The sequence below is a fragment of the Beta vulgaris genome, chromosome 1 (assembly GCF_026745355.1).
Source record: "Beta vulgaris subsp. vulgaris cultivar EL10 chromosome 1, EL10.2, whole genome shotgun sequence".
Classification (NCBI taxonomy): domain Eukaryota; kingdom Viridiplantae; phylum Streptophyta; class Magnoliopsida; order Caryophyllales; family Amaranthaceae; genus Beta; species Beta vulgaris.
Genome location: NC_079202.1, coordinates 49,675,463 through 49,693,063, shown reverse-complemented (window position 1 = coordinate 49,693,063; position 17,601 = coordinate 49,675,463). Strand labels below are relative to the sequence as shown.

Genomic DNA, 17,601 nt, shown 5'->3' with positions numbered 1-17,601 from the left:
CTTTTTTGAAATGCCTATTTTGCCCCCCTTTTCTTTCTAAATTACAAAAGCAATGTCAAAATCAAAATACCGAAAATAAATTTACAACACTCACTCACAAATCACTTCAAAAAAGAAACTTTATAAATCACCCATAAAATTGAGAAAATCATGTTATAAAAACACGCAAATCATCAAATAATCAGGAAACTTTATTAAAACTTTAAATTAATATATAAACTAAAACTAATAACATAGAACTCAATACATACAAAAATTACTTATAAATCGCTATTTCAAGACCATTCACAATTAACGGTGGGTCATGATAAAAATTAGAGGTGTATTTGTAGTGAAATCAGAATTTAGAAATTAGACAAGGAAAAAATTATTTACTTTTTTATACGGTTTCCTATATGTAATGAAACTTTTACATATATTTGGACGTATTTTTTTCTATTATATAATAGCGATAAATTATCAAGGTAAAAAGGTTTATATAAAATATCATTCAAGAATTAAAGTACAACATATCTCTATTATATAAGGGAAGGGGGAAACTATGGTGTTCCCGAATGAAGAGACTATCTTACCCCCTTCCCATGCTAAATTACAAATTCACTTACAAATCAAAGGGGGCTTCAAATAAAAATATCAAAAATATAATTATAATAATCACTCACAAGTCAATTAAAATCATAAAATTGCATAATTTACGTTATGCAAATCACTAAAATGAGAAAAAACTTTACAAAAATTCAAAAATTCACTTACAAACTACAAACTATGAAAAAATTGACTTGAAATCAAATTGTCTACTTTCTTTACAATTTATGAAGTATTGTACTTAATTCAAAAATCAACTAAAAAATTATAATATTAGAAATCATAAATAAATTCAAAAAAATTCTATTTTATTCATAGAATTTAACTTTGAAAAGTAAAAAAAAAAAATAGTGAGAGACTTAAGTGACAGAAACTAAACCAATCAAATTTTGCAACTAATGATAATTATACTTTGTATGTCTAATGTTCAAATTTTGACTCTTATACCGAAGAAAATTGAGTTTCTGTTCGAAAAAATTCAAGCACGCATCGCGTGCAAAAAATTCTAGTCTCTCCTGACATATCGAATCATCATATATAATATTAAAGCAAGAAAAAAACATCCAACGTGGCAGTTCCATATTCTTTCTCACCTCTCATTGCTCTTTGATTTTTCCACCCCTCTCATTCACTTGCCACGTGTCACTTATTAAAGTAATTTTGCAAATCCTTTTAATTGAGGCAATGAAGTGTGTAGGCAAATTAGCACCAAATCAATTCCTTCCAAATTCTTCAAATGTGCTGCTACTATATTATAATTGATTCTTCAACATGGTTGGTGATTCTTTCCAAATATTGGGCTCTTCTTAGATCAAAACGTATGATTCTTCAACATAATTATAATATAGCAAAGGCAATTCATTTTGTATTATGGCTATCAAATTCTTCATCTTCCTAATATTATACTATCTCCGTTTCAATTTAATCTACACACTTACACTTTTCACGCATGTCAATGCAAAACTTTGAAGACAATATCTTTAGTTTTGTATTTGTAAAAATTATAAAAATACATATTAATAAAATACATACTAATACGAATCTAACAAGATCCCACATGACTATGTTTTATTCACGTATAAATCATAAACGAGGGTCAAAGTGCAATTTTGAATAGTGTAAAATGTCAAAGTGAATTAATATGAAACGGAGGTAGTATATGATAAACAAAATAATTCCTTCCATCTCACCACATGTGGTTTTCATTATTGCTTAGGGATTGAGAAACTTATGCTTTATTTAATAGAATTAGGGATTAGGCTTTGAGAAGAATGCAAAATTTTAAACATATCATATCATATATAATATTAAAGCAAGAAAAAATTGTCCTACGTGGCAAGACCTCAACCTTCCTCTATTCTCCTTCACCCTCAACTTTTCGACCTAATGCTTGCTTATGCCACGTGGCATTGCTAAAAATAATTTTAACAATAATCAATTAATTCCTCCGATTGTGTAACAATGAAGGAAATAATATCAACTACAATAACTAAAGGAATCAATCAACCAATTATCAATTAAGAAACAAATAAATATTATCTTTTTTTTTTAAACGAAAATCATATATTATCTTAGCGGTCATTCTTATTATTTTCACAAAAACCGTTATGGAATTATTTTCAAGCTAAATACCAATTTAGAGGAGAGAGAAAATATACAATGAAAAAGATGAATTGATATAACAACTTTAAGTTTTTCACTAATACAAGATACTCAAAAATCAAAATATGAAATTTCAAATATAAAACAAATATTAGCTAAGTACAAGCCAATGGGTGCGTTGGTATAAACAACTTTAAGTTTTTCATCACACCTATCAAACTTATATAATATTATTAATTTAAAAATTACCTAATTTCAAGCCAATGGGTACATTGGTCTAATAAGTTTTTTTTTAATATTATTCACTTTTGGTAATGAATACCACACCATTATCATGAGATGCTAGCCCCTTCAAGAAAATATGCAAATGTAATAATAATAGTAATGCAAGTTTATTTTATTACCAAACAAGAAATAAAAAATGATTTTGTTGAAAAAAATATAACACACCATGATTATGACTAGAGATTACATATAACAAAAAACAATAACAATCAAATATTCAATTTTTAGTCCCAAAGTGGTTTAGGTAAGCTAATATGATAATCATAAAAAAATCATATCCATGACCAATACATACTAAAAGTATTTTTTTTAAAAAAACAAAGTTAAAGTGAGAGAGGTAAAATAAGAGTTCATCTATATATATGTTCAAGAAATTGAATTAGGTAAAAAAAAAATGAAAACCAATATATAAGCATCTGTCTACTTTAACTAATTTTGACATAACTATGATAATATAAGTTTGGAAAATTTAGATAAGATTAAACAAATTTAGATATAATAATTAAGTGTTTTTCAGACAACTTAAGGGAGAATTAAGAAAATGTCAGACAAGATAAGTTGTTTAAAGATAAAAATGGATACTCACTACTAAAAAGTTAAGGTCAAGAGTACATTAAAACATTAATCTATGGCAATTCTCTCTCTAATTTATTGGATATATATTAATATATTATTCTATTATTGCGACTAATAAGAAGGTTGACAACCTTAGGCAAATATTTTCCCACATTCTTACATTCAAATGAAACAAACGATATAAGTACATACACTTATGAACTTACGCTTGATACTAATATCATTTTTAAAGAAAATTCACACACTTTGAATTTGGCCCATTCTATAAAAAATAAAAAATAAAGATAGGAGAGAGAGTGAAAACATGACACATGTGCTTAAATTATAAAATAAACTTTCTTTAATTTTTATAATAGTTTGCGAATTATTTTGCAAGTTTTATGAAATATCCCAAAAAAAATATGTTGCGTGTATTAAGAAATAAGAATAGTAATTATTTTTCTTCAATATAATCCAATATTCTTTAACTAATTATTCTTGCAAAAAAAAAACTAATATAACTGTTCATAAATTTAACATCCTAAACTCAAATTATATATGAAAGTATGAGTGAATCATGAAGTAGTTGACATTATTATAGAATATCAATAATTATTTCTTATATGCATGATTAAATATAGTTTCCTTGCTAAAATAGATATTTCTCACTTATTCATCATTAAAGTTAAGCAGCGCCATGATTTTCTTATATAATTAATATTGTATAATACTCATTCAGTTAGATGAAATGGGGAATGATGTAAGATAAAATATATCATCAAAATTGTGGTCATTTTAGGGAACTACAAGTAAAATAATTATCTTATAATTTTATATAAAAGTAATGTTACAATTTTTAAACCATAAATCGTGTGGACGATATTAGACTGGAAAGAGAGATATCTAATGAGCATTGCGACACTAATTTAGAAGGTGAATCAACAAGAAGTTAATTGTCAAGCTTATATGTAAAAAAAAAGGGGGATTTATAAGTATTCAAGTTTAATTGGTTTATAATAGAGTGAAACTGTTTTGAAAAGATCAAATAAAGTTATTGAATTGGAAAAGTTGTTAATTTATTTAACTTTGTTTTGTTTTTTTTTTTCTTTGATGTAGAAGATAATATTGAAATGTACATCTTATAAAGAACCTATAAAACACACATATATTATACAAGTAGTGCGTATTTATATTTGTTTACATTTTCTAAATTAGTCTTATGAATATTAAAACTTTAGTTCGCTTAATATATTCGAAAATTGGTTTTAGGAAGAAATTAATGAATAAGGGTTAATTGTGGACCATTGAAGTCACTTGAGGTAGTCTTTGGGAGGTGAAAAGTAAATTGAGAAACCCTGTATTATACTCATTCCGTCAGATGGAATGGAAAATAAGGTATGATACAATATATCATCGAAATTGTGATCATTTCAAGTAGCAACGGGGAATAAGGTATTTAGGAAAAAAGTAGAGTGGGGAAACCCTGTATGATACTCATTCCACCAGATGAAATGGGGAATAAAGTATGATACAATATATCATCGAAATTGTGGTCATTTTAGGTAGCAACGTGGAATAAGGTATTTATACCCCGTATGGTACTCATTCCGTCAGATGGAACAAATTTCCTCTGAGGTTTCAAAAAAGGCAATTTTAGTTGGTCGTGTGTCAAAAGTCAAGGACAATCCCTATCGCATGGTGGGTTTGTATCTCCCGAACCAGTTCTCAGTCATGGCCAATTTTATGTAGCCATTTCTCAGTCATTCGTAAAAATTGCCTAATAGTACTCCTATATCAGAAAAATAATGGGAAGTCTAATACTTTAAGGCCATTTCGAGGAAAAAATGAAGATGTAATGTAGAGAGAGTTTCTGAGACGATTGACCCCCCCACTGGTTACTGGGATGAAAACCAAGTTCGTGCAAATTTTCTCCCTGTTGAGGCGGTTGAGATCCTTAACCTTTACCATCTCAACCTTTAGATGATGGCTTTCTATGGGGCTACACCAAAATTGGTATGTTCTACTAAATAAGACCATCACTTTATTAATTTTTTTAAGAATTCCCATACAGTTGTTGGCGATCCTATTGTATCGGAAGTGTGGAAGAAAATCTGGAATTCCAATCTTCCTCCTAAGGTGTTGTTGGCTTTACTTATGATGATATAATTGCTTCCGACTATATTATACTTCCTGGCCGTTCTTTTTCTACTGCAGCAATTGGGTTTTCACGCTTGCCAATGCTCAATTTTTACTATTAATATCTTTATTTACTATTTAGTAAAATTATACACATTTGATATTTTGAAAGTATATATCAAGACGAATCTAACAATACCCCACATGACTATATTTGTCTTTACATAAAAATAACAATATATAGTGAAAAGGTATGATAGTGAATGAATAGTGTAAAAATCTCATTGTTATATTAGACTACGAACGGATGAAGTAGCTTCCTAAAACATTTTGTTTTGCTCTAAAAAGAAGTCTTCCAAAATATATGAATATCATGTATCTGTTAAACAACTTTATAATTAATATAAATGTGTATTTCTCTTAAACACAAAGTTTTTGATCAAGTAGACGTAAATAATCGTTTATATGTTTTCAATGTAGCAGATATATAAACATTTTTATTGTATTAAAGTTCCCGTGCATTATGCACGGGTCCAAAACCTAGTATAATAATAGAAGAAGAAAAAATTAGCCTACGTGGCATGCTTCTATGAATCCAGCCCTCACAGTTCACAACAAATTTATAGAGCAAGGAGAGTACACGCCATGTGTCATGGTTTATTAAAATGCAATGTTTGATGCTCTCTTTATTTGTTTCTAAATTTGCTTGCATAAATCATTCAATCACCCATATAATAAGGAAACGAATCATTCACGGAATTATTATTGCAAAATGAAACAAAATCGCTCCTAATTGATCATTCCATTGTGATTTTCACATAATTGATCATTCCATAACTCCATTGTACTATAAATAAATAATCTAATATATAAGGGCTGCTAATGCTATCAAATTTTCACATTAGAAAAAAATGTGTTGCATGTCTATATAAATAGATAGATTAACGCCGGAAAATCTTGCATCAAATAATGGATTACCAATTACAATTCAATCCAAAAAATTTCCATTGAAATTACAAGAGTACTAAAGTATTACCTTTAAATTATAGAAGACATGCAAGTAAGTTCTAATCGTATTTGGAGAAGAACAAAACAAATCGATTTAAAGCCTATAGTTTATGGTTGCCTTATGCATATCGTGAGAACTAAATCTTTGCCGGGAAAGTTGCTTCAGTCATTAAAAGTAATAGCATTGAATCTTCGCCGAAAAGAAGGCAATGAAGAAAAGCATTATATTGGGGTTTTTTCGGGAATTATTTCTAAAGTTTTAGGAGTATGTAATTCGATTCTTTTGAAGAAAAATGCCAATGTGTAGCGAGAGTGCCAAGTTCTAATCACAAGACATTAGTTTTTGAGGGAATTGGATAGAATGAATTTGTGGTGGTTGATGGATCGAAACTCTAAGATAATGGAAGGTGAAAGAGTCATTGTAACAGGTTGAAGAAGTACTAAAATGGGCTATTTTTTTATTTTATGTTAATGGGAAACATTATGAATGGGTCTATAATGTTTAACAGAAGAACCAACAAGGTTACGTGTTTGCCAATTAAAAATTTCATACCATATTTTAATTAGTATAGATAAGTACATATAAATTTAGGATAAGTTTAATAAGCAAAAATAAGTTGAATTCATTATGTCCAAGAAAAATTTAACTTTGCAATGAATTATTACATAAGGCCATAATATCTTCAACTGTGGAATTAATGAGAATAATCTAAATCAAAAATATTGTTATATTATGGAGCTCCACTATATCTTATGATATATTTCCTCCGTCCATAATATCCTTCACATTTATTGTTTCTCCACAAACCAAGGAATATTATAAAGTATTGGTAGTGGGGATATAGGATTAGTTCTTAGGGAGGATAGAAAATGTCATATGCACATATTAAATTATAAACTTCGGGGAGACCGAGTTATATTGTGAACAACTTGTGGGACATATGCAAATATTAAATTATTATTATTATAAACTACCAAATATAAAATAAAGTAGACATGAGAAGAACTTTATGTAACACCCTTAAATGAAAAGCGAGAGAACTCTATGGAACGGAGGGAATAGATATTTTTGGGCATAATTTATAATAAGATATATAGCACAATTTTTGATAAAACATTATTATTATTACTGGGCTGACATGACACGACAGGTCTTACTAAATGGATTGGGTTAAAGTTGAGGTTTCCAACACGAAAATGACACGCTTGAACCGTTTTAACATAATTGCTACATTGAATAGGAATTAATAAGGAACATTGGTTTATAGTTATCAAAAGTAGCTTAACATGACAACGACAAGAACCGAACACGAAAAAGGTATTGGTAGTATTGACACTAAAATTGTTTGTAGGAAGAAATTAATGAGTAAGGGATGGTGGACATCGTAGTCACTTGGGGTAGTCTTTTAGATGCGAACAGTAAAGTGGAAAACCATATATAATACTCATTTTGTCAGATGGAACGGGAAATAAGGTATGAGATACAATATATCATCGAAATTGTGGTCATTTCAGATAGCAACGGGGAACAAGGTATTTAGGCGAAAAGTAAAGTGAAAATGAGTAACCTATTTATCTTATTATTTTCTATAAAAGTAATGTTACAATTTGTAAACCATACATCGTATGGATATTAGACTCGAAAGAGAGATATCTGATGAGCTCAACACACTAATTGAGAAAGGTGAATCAATAAAATGAGTTAGTTGTCAAGTTATATGTCAAAGGAGGGTTTATAAGTATTCAATTTTAGTTGGTTTATAAGAGAGTGAAACTGTTGTGAAAAGATCTGATAAAGTTACTGAATTGGAAAAGTTGTTAATTTGTCTATGTACTTCGTTTTGACAACTTCTTTTTTCTTTGTTGTAAAAGATAACATTGAAATGTAAATCATATAGAGAACCTATAAAATACACAAACATTATACAAGTATTGCATATTTATATTTATTTACTATACAACATTATCATTTTCTAGATTAGTATTAATGAATATTAAACTATTGTTGCTTAATGTTCTAAAAATTGTTAGTAGGAAGAAATTAATGAGTTAAGGTTAATGGTGGGCCATTGGAGTCACTTGGGGTAGTCTTTGGGAGTCGAAAAGTAAAGTGGGAAACCTGTATAATACTCATTATTCCGATCCGTCTGATGGAATGGGAAATAAGGTATGACATAATACATCATCGAAATTGTGGTCATTCAGGTAGCAACGGGGAGTAAGGTATTTAGGCGAAAAGTAAAGCGGGAAATTCCGTATGATACTTATTCAGTCAGATGGAATAGGGAATAAGGTATGATATAATATATCATCGAAATTGTGGTCATTTCAGGTAGCAATGAGGAATAAGGTATTTATACACTATATGGTACTCATTCTGTTATTAGATGGAACAAAATTTCATATCAGGTTTCGAAAAAGGCTTTTTTTGTTGGTTGTGTGTTAAAATTCAAGGACAATCCTTATCGCATAGTAGATTTGTATCTCTCGAGACCAATTATCAGTTATGGCCAATTTAATGTTGCCAATTGTCAGTCACGAGTAAAAATTGTTTAATAGTACTAATTTATGAGAAAGAACATGGGAATTCTAATACTTTAAGGCTATTTCAAGGGAAAAAAAATTGAAGACAATAATGTGGAGAGGGTTTCTGAGAAAATTGACCCCCTCACTGGAATTGGGATGAAGACAAAGTTCGTGTAAATTCTCTTTCTTTTGTGGCGGTTGAGATCCTTAATTTACCTCAGCCATCTCAACCTTAAATGATGGCTTTGTGTGGAGCTACACCAAAATTGGTAAGTATTTTATTAAATTAGGCCATCATTTTATTTTATTTTTTTAAGAATTCCCATACAGATGTTGTTGGCGGTTTTATTTTATCAGGAGTGTTGAAGAAAATTTGGAATTCCAATGTTCCTCCAAAGGTGTTGTTGGCTTTTGCTTATGATGATGTAGTTGCTTTTGACTATGTTATACTTCCTCCGTTCTTTTTCTACTGTAAAAAATTGAGTTTCACGCTTGCCAATACACACTTTAACTATTAATGTCTTTAATTACTTTTTAGTAAAAATTACAATTTTTTTGAAACACTTGAAAGTATATATCGAAACGAATCTAACAAGATCTCACATGACTATTTTTTCCTTACATAAAAACCACAATAGATAGTAAAAGGGTGGTGAATAAATAGCGTAAAAATCTCATTGTTGCAATAGAAAAGAACGGAGGAAGTAGCTTCTTAATAAATTTTGTTCTGCCTTAAAAAAAAGTCTTCCAAAATATATAAGTATCATATGTATCTGCTAAACAAATTTAAAATGTATATAAAGGTGTATTTCTCTTAAACACAAAGTTTTTTTTTTATCAAGTAGACGTAATATATAAACATTCTTATTATACTAAAAAGTTCCCGTGCATTATGCACGGGTCCAAAACCTAGTAGAGATATAATAAGGGTAAAATGAGGTTTCTAGAATAGAGATAGTCAGATTACACGTACAGTTAACTAGTCTTATATACACGCGAACGCGATGTGTGTGAAAATATATAAAATTCTTCGTATATAATAAAGATAAAGATATGGTGATCTTAATTTCTTGTTGTTTAACTGAAGTAAGTAGTTGGCATATATAATAGAGATTTAAATTGATTTTGTAATATTTGTTGATAGTTGGAGGTATTTAGATAATTAAGGATGGACGTCAAAAGATCATGAGTTCAAATATATAAAATAGAGATTCATGAAAAATTAAATTCAAACATAAGTATACAACACCGTAGGATTAGATACAACACAAATTTGATTAAAAATAGCTTTAATAAAAAAGTTCATTCGAAGCAATACTATATGTGAGTTCGCTCTGATTCGGCTTAACTTTCGCTGATGCATAGTGTCGGTTGGGTGAAGATAGGTCTTTTAGATTCTTATAAAGAATAAAAATTGTTAGATATTCCTCTTTCATTAGACAAACAAAAAAAATTGAATACCCTAAAATAAATATCATCTTAAGGATGGGATATACTTATTGGAAGTAATTAAAGGAGTTTTTGGTACTTACTACTGACATAAACACCAGTAGAAGCCCCTATAAAAATTCACAATTGAAGTCAAGAAGAAAAGAAATGAAAGAGAAAGTGAAAGAAGGTAAAGAATGTAGGAAATATCTTCAATAAAAAATAAAAAACCTAGCGAAGAAGGTTAGGAAAAAAACCTTCCCAAGGAGAAATCCTAGAGATAGAAAACCCTTCCAAGTAGAAATAAGAAAACCTAGAGGGAACTTAAGAGACTTTTTTTTTTGGTTAACCGGAACATAGTATTAAAGCAATCAGAGTTTAGCTAGCCTGACTAAGGAAGGGATCTTGATCCCCTCATTACAACATCAACATAATTGTTCAAAAGTAGTATCCTCTGGATTAGTTCCTAATTTCACCCATAGAGCTATACAAATTTGACGAAACACATCCACCTCCCCACTTTCCCGGCGAACCACTCTAGCTAAAATGTCAGCCTCTTGAACTTGAACCCTTTCTACTTTTTCCAGCTTGATTTGCTCCTCTCCCTCTAGTAACTCCCTGCACATGATAGTATAGTTATTATATCTATCTTTAATTCTTGTATTCTCGGTTATACAGTCCACAACAATCAAGGAATCAAAGAGAATAATGCAATATGTCCACTGCTTAGCTTTTATCCACAACACTGCCTTGTAAATCGCGAGTATCTCTGCAAGACTAGCATCATTGTTGATTATGTTCCCACATATGCCTTCCACCCAAAGGCTTGTTGAGTTTTTACAGATAGCACCCATTCCTGCATGGAGATTAGAAGAAGAGAAGGAAGCATCCACTATTATAGTAAAGTCGTGGCTTGGCTGGGGAAATCAGGTTAGGTTGCAGGATTTTTGTTCTTGGGTTTGGATTCGGTTTTGAGCAAGCATATCCTACGGCTAGCAACACTGATTGGTGTCAAAAGAGCTCCAGTTTCTAATCCTCACTACTGAAGACCCGCTAGTTTCTCCTAATTCAGATTCTCTAATATAGGAATGAAAAAAGGATTTCTTAATCCAGACTCTACTGAACACCCTTCACTTATGATGACATTTTAAATAATGGAACAAGTCACTTAAAAATAAACGAAGTATTACATTCACAAATGATAGTATAAAGAGGTTCTAATATCTCAAATGGGATATAAAATAATACAAAGTTGTTTGGTTAGCAACAATATATATCATCGATTGGTTTCCCAGATAAAAGTTTCAAGTATTATCTAAACAAAAAAAAAAGATTTTCAAGTAAACAACCACTTTTTGGACCTCAAAATCTCTTAAGCACTCGATTGGTTTCTTTGATAAAAGTTCCAAGTATTATCTCAAAAAAAACTAAATTCAAGTAAACAACCACTTTTTGGACCTCAAAGTCTCTTAAGTAGAACACCTTAGTAGAAGGACCTCAACGTTCTAAGAAAAAAGATTTGAATATTAATCTCATCGACCTCATAAGTATCATACCAAATCCCATCAACGGAATCACTTTTTCGAGATATACGAGACATCTAAGGGCCTGTTCTCTTCGGCATAAAACAGCTGAACTGAACTGAACTGAACTGAACTAAACTGAAGAGAGCTGAGCTGAACTGAACTGAACTGAAGAGAGCTGAACTGAACTAAACTGAACTGAACTGAACTGAATTGAATTGAATTGAATTAAATTGAATTGAATTAATTTAATGTAATAAATATATAAATAATATTTAAACAATAATAATATGAATATTAAATAATAATCAATTATAATAATAAGTAATAATAATGAATAGTAATAATAATAGTATTTTGGATATTTTAAAATGAGAGTTATAAATAAATAATATTAATAATCATAAATTAATAATAATAATAATTAATAATAATTATTTTATATTATTTGTATTAATATATTAATACTTGATGATGATTATATAATAACAATAATATCTAAGAAGTAAATTAATATTACGATTTTAATATAAATAATATTTAGTAATTAAAAATAATGATTGGATTGGACCGCGAAAATTGCATCATAAACTGTTTTGACGCGATTTGATTGGTTTATGGGATAAAAAACGTGGGTTATTTGCGCTTTGACCTAAACCATGTTCCTCCTAATAATAATACTAATAATAATGAGTAAAGATATAATAAACAAAATAATATATAGAAATAATAATAATAATACTTAATAGTAATGATATAAAAATAAATAATAATAATAATAATAATAATAATAATAATAATAATAATAATAATAATAATAATAATAATAATAATAAGAGTAATTAGTAAAATAAATTATACCGACATAATAATAATATTTAACAAAATGGTTATAAAAGAATGGAGCTGAACTGAACTGAACTGAGCTGAACTGAACTGAACTGAACTGAATTGAAGAGAGCTGAACTGAACTGAACTGAAGAGAGATGAATTGAACTGAACTGAACTGAAAATAAGCTGGGGAGAACAGGCCCTAAGTCATACAAGTAAAGAGATTTATTCATTGATAAGGAAAAGAAAAAGGAAATATATTAATGACGGTTTTATAATATACCTTTTTTTTAAAAAAAAAGTGAAAAATTCCACCTAAAACACCTTAGTTTTTTTCTGAAAATTTTCTATAACACCCTTAAATTTTTTTTTTAGGAGAATGATGCCCTTAACTAATACGAGCTTATCATAACTAAATATATTTATTTGAACTTATACAGTTCTGTTTTTGGAAAAATTGCTATAATAATCCTAACTATAATCATTTAACCTTTTATATTCCCAATTAAGGGTTATTTTTTTTTTTTTTTTTTTTTTTTTGATAAGGAGAACAAACTTAGGCTAACCCCCTAATCTGGGGGCCAGCCTAAAACATCCTTTCGGATGATGAGGGAAAAATCCAAACAGTACGGGGGGAACCAGTACAGTAAGGAGGGGTGGTCATGCGCTTTCCTAGCCATGAAGTCAGCAGCCTTGTTAGCTTCGCGAAAGCAGTGACGGAACTGACAGTCCTGAAACCACCTAGTAGCCACACCTGCATCTATCACAATGTTAGAAATTTCCCACGGAATACGCCAACAATTCTTCATAGAATTAATGACAGCTAAGTTGTCTCCTTCAATAATAATATTAGAAATATCAAGAGAAATAGCTCCTTTAATTCCTTCTCTAAGAGCCCACGCTTCAGCTTGCAAAATAGAAATATTGGGCCCCAAAGACTTGGCACCAGCTAGGAAAAATGAATTTTGCAGAAAAAAGGGGTGCAACACGAGGACTTCCCAGGAGGTCACCCATCCTAGTACTACTCTCGCCCAAGCACGCTTAACTGCGGAGTTCTGATGGGATCCGGTGCATTAGTGCTGGTATGATCGCACCCCCCAATTAAGGGTTATTGACTATTTCAAATTAATCCAAACATAATTTAACATTGTTATGCTTAATTGGAAACAACATAGTGTACAAATATATGTCTATATACCACGTAAATATGAAATATTCATATGCATGCGATGCGTGCATCGACAATCGTATATAGTTATTATATACAAATTGACATGTTTTTTTTTAAATTTTTTTTTTTTTGGATAGTGATGTAATTTATTGAGGTTCTTTTAAACTAAAGGTGAATGATTTTTAACTGTTCAATACTGTTAGGGTAAAATTTGGTCGATGAATTAATAATTTTCTTTTCAACGACTTTTGTAAAGTTTTTTAACAATTATAAATGTTAATAAACCATATTGTTTGAACTTTGTAAATATGAAATATTATGTTATCACGATATATGGCTAACTTTTGTTGGTTGAAGATTCTAATTGATTTCGTGAATTGATTGTGTCAATCTAGTTTGTCAAGTTATTAATCTTATTGCATATTTCATTTTTGACCTACTCATATGGCAAGTTTCATTGATTCTCATTTTTCAATTTTTTATAAAAAGAAAAACATTATTTTAAATTATTAGAGGATATTTTAGTCACTTCAAAAGAGGACACCACACCTCATCTCTTTAGACCACATAATCTAATAATTATTAAATCATGAGAGTAAGAATTGCAGGCAACAACATAAGTACATAACATGGCACCTTCATCTTTGAAGTGGCAGCCTGTAATTCTTACTCACACATTATAATAATAATTAATAATAGTAGATTTCCAGTTCGCTTTTCTTTGACTGAAATCAAGTCAACTTCGATTTTGCTCATTTCTCCAGTTTCAGGCATGGTTTAGTAATAGAGTGCGAGTCATTTTCGTTTTTTGTACTAGAAAAGAAGTTGATAAAAATTAGCAACATAATAAAGCATTCACTCAACTCAACAATGAACATATTTGATTTTCATTACTCAAATTTACAAAATTGCAAGTTGCACTCCTATAAGAGTCACTAGGGCCATGGAGTTGCAGAAAGGACTCAGCAATCGTCCCTTAATTTCCCTAACCTAAAGAACAACAACAAGTCAGCTTCTCTAATTCCAATATTCATTCTTCCTTAATATAAGTCGCACCTTCTGCTCCTTTTTACCTCCCTAGAAGACTAATGAAAATCACTAGAATCTGCATCCAGATGGACCTGTTCAGGTGTTCGATCGATCAAAAGGAACACGAACAAAGAGCCTGCCATGCAAGCTTACAACAGCAGACGTGTGTAGTGGGTCTATCCTCACTGGAAAGATAACAACCTGAAAGCCGTCAACCACTCAATGTTAAGTCAAATAGGAAAACCTTACTTAAAAAAGTAACTCTTGTTATCCAATAGTTAGATATCTAGCAAGAGAGGGGGATATTTGTGGACCCACAACTTAAATTATTGGGCAACTTCGTTCTCTACTTCCTCCTTGGGGTAGTCTGGAACAGGCAAATAAAGCTGATCGCTTTCAATCTGTGTTTTTATGAGTGGAGGCTCCGGATTCTTATCTCACGAGTTCTCTATGACTTGAAAAGAAATGTATCCTAAGTTTGATAGCATCAGCACACTAGTTAAGCTACTAGACTCAAAAGCTATCGCAATTTACCTTCCTAAATGGAGTGATGCCCCAAGGATTGTCAAGCTGCTCAGGCTGACCAGTGATGACAAGACGCCCAGCAGGATCAGACTGAACGCGAACCTAAATCATCAAGATGCAAGGAAAAAGTTATAGGACATTGATTAAGGTCATGTAATGCAATCGGTAGGAGGAAAACATACATATAGAAAGACATCAATTTTTTTTTTTTTGGATTAAGATAGATAATGGGCCCGAAGACCAACCCCTATTAGGCTACAACTCTAAACAGCCCAGATTACAACAGGCCCACTGCCACCACAAGAGAATTTCTCATTATATTGTTAAGATGAGGATTTGAATCCTAGGCAAAGCCCTGAAAGTCGGAGTGGTACTCCACTGAGCTACCACCTCTCCCTCGTACATCACATGTCTTGACCTGGCAATATGGGAATCCTTTCATATCAAAATTCCATCAGAATATTAAGGCCCTTCAACCACAATATTTGTTGGGCTAACCGAAGTTTGGAAAATGCCTCTAGCGCAACATATTTTCAGTCATGCAGATGAATGAATGAATGATAAGCCAAAAATTCTATTTCATACAGAAACATGATGAAAACATCCCACTGCTTTAGCAGACCTAAAAAGGCCCACTGTACAGATCAAACTTGAAGGGCCAAATCTTCAATATAAACTTCATTCCAAAACAGCATCCTTTCATGTAAGGATCTTGGTTTACGATAGTAACACAGTCCTTTACTCCCTAATAGCTTTCCAACAAAAATGAGCAGTCTTTCAGTTTCTTTCTTTTCCCACATTGACCTACCTAATTATACATGGTAGTGCAAAACCTAAAATATGCATATACCTAGTCACATCGAAGCTTCCATGTTTCTCTTACTTTCATACAACAGCTTGTCTTGTGTGCACCAGGTGCACAAATATAAGTTATTGTGCACCATGCATTAGTTAGTCTTTCATATTTTTTAAGAGAACATGTTAGAGTTACTTTTCTGTGTACTAATGTGATCATCTTGAACCAGGTAACACATAGCATATAACATTGATTTTACCAACAAACGGGTGACTTCTGCAAAAATGAGCCTGATGCACAATCACAAATAACATGACGTGAATACTGAAGATTTTCAAATGGCCATTATATCATTTACCCCAACGGCCAAAAATCATAGTATTATATTAATTCAGATATGTCGCAAATTCGCAATAATGCCCACCCAACAGAAATTTGAAAACAGTCCAAACAGATGTCATCAATCGATAGTGAGGACCTATTTGCTGGATCTGAGAACATATTCATGAATAGCCAGAAAGCACAAGCAGGCACCAAGAGAACACCAAGCCAGAGCAACAAAAGGAACACATAAATTCAAATTATAAAGGAGAGCTATGGTACCTCCTCGCGAAGAAGTCCAGGAACTAAAGCATAAACCTCGTAACAATCTTTCTGCAGGAGAAGGGAAGGAAAAAGAACCGTCAGTCATTTCCTGCATTAGCTCAAGGGGTCAAAGAGAATAACCTATGAGCATCAGTCTTCAAAAACTCACACTTTCTCTGACATTGATTTTCACCCAATCAGCTGGGGGCCCGGCATCCAGAACTGTTGACACTGACCTATAAGTAAGATGGAAAGTGTTTCGTTAAATACTATCAACAGGTGGTCAGATGACATTAAAAATGATGTAAATCCATATACACCAAGTATAATTAAAGAAGGCTTATACAGAATTGACTCTTTCCATCCAGTAACTTTTATCCCTCATGGAAAATCCAAAATTTCAGGAGAGTTGTCAAATAATCACAATGTCACAAATACTTATAGGTTTTCATATTTACCCTTCTTAAAATATGAATTCTCATCAATTAAAATTTGTTTAAGTTATATTATTTAACTGAGAGCTCATTAATTGATCAAGGGCGGTTCATAGAGTTGGCAAGGATTTGAAATTTCTAGAAATGGACAACAGTTGAGGACAAATCATAATACAAAAAAGGGCTAAGATTAGAAGACTTAGTATGTATATTACTCTGTTAATCCCTATATCTGATTCACACTTGGATTTGGCATAGACATCAAGTATATTGAACAGAGAGAAAAAGTTTATTACACAAGAAATGCATAAGCTTTTTTCAAGACATCCATTTTAGGCAAGTGTCAATATATTTAGGTCTGAAAGAAGTAATTAGCTACTAAAGGCCAAGGTGGTTGTCCCATATTATAGGATCCTAACCAAAAGTCAAATGCCATCATACTGTCAGCGTCAGGTCATTGTATATGATCCTATACAATAAAATCATGCTTTTATTGGTTGAAAAAAGTGGCTGAGAAGAAAGGAGGCCGTCAGCTTTAACCATTATAATTTCCTTGTAAAAAAAATCATTACAAAAGGGATG

The 17,601-nt window shown here is 31.0% G+C and overlaps 1 non-coding gene across 1 annotated transcript; it reads right to left on the bottom strand.

Annotated features, from left to right (window-relative positions):
- Positions 1-13,456: 13,456 nt before the first annotated feature.
- Positions 13,457-13,575, bottom strand: LOC125494441 (5S ribosomal RNA). Its single transcript, XR_007270690.2, has one exon. It is a non-coding gene; the product is annotated as a 5S ribosomal RNA (ribosomal RNA).
- Between the last annotated feature and the right edge of the window lie 4,026 nt (positions 13,576-17,601).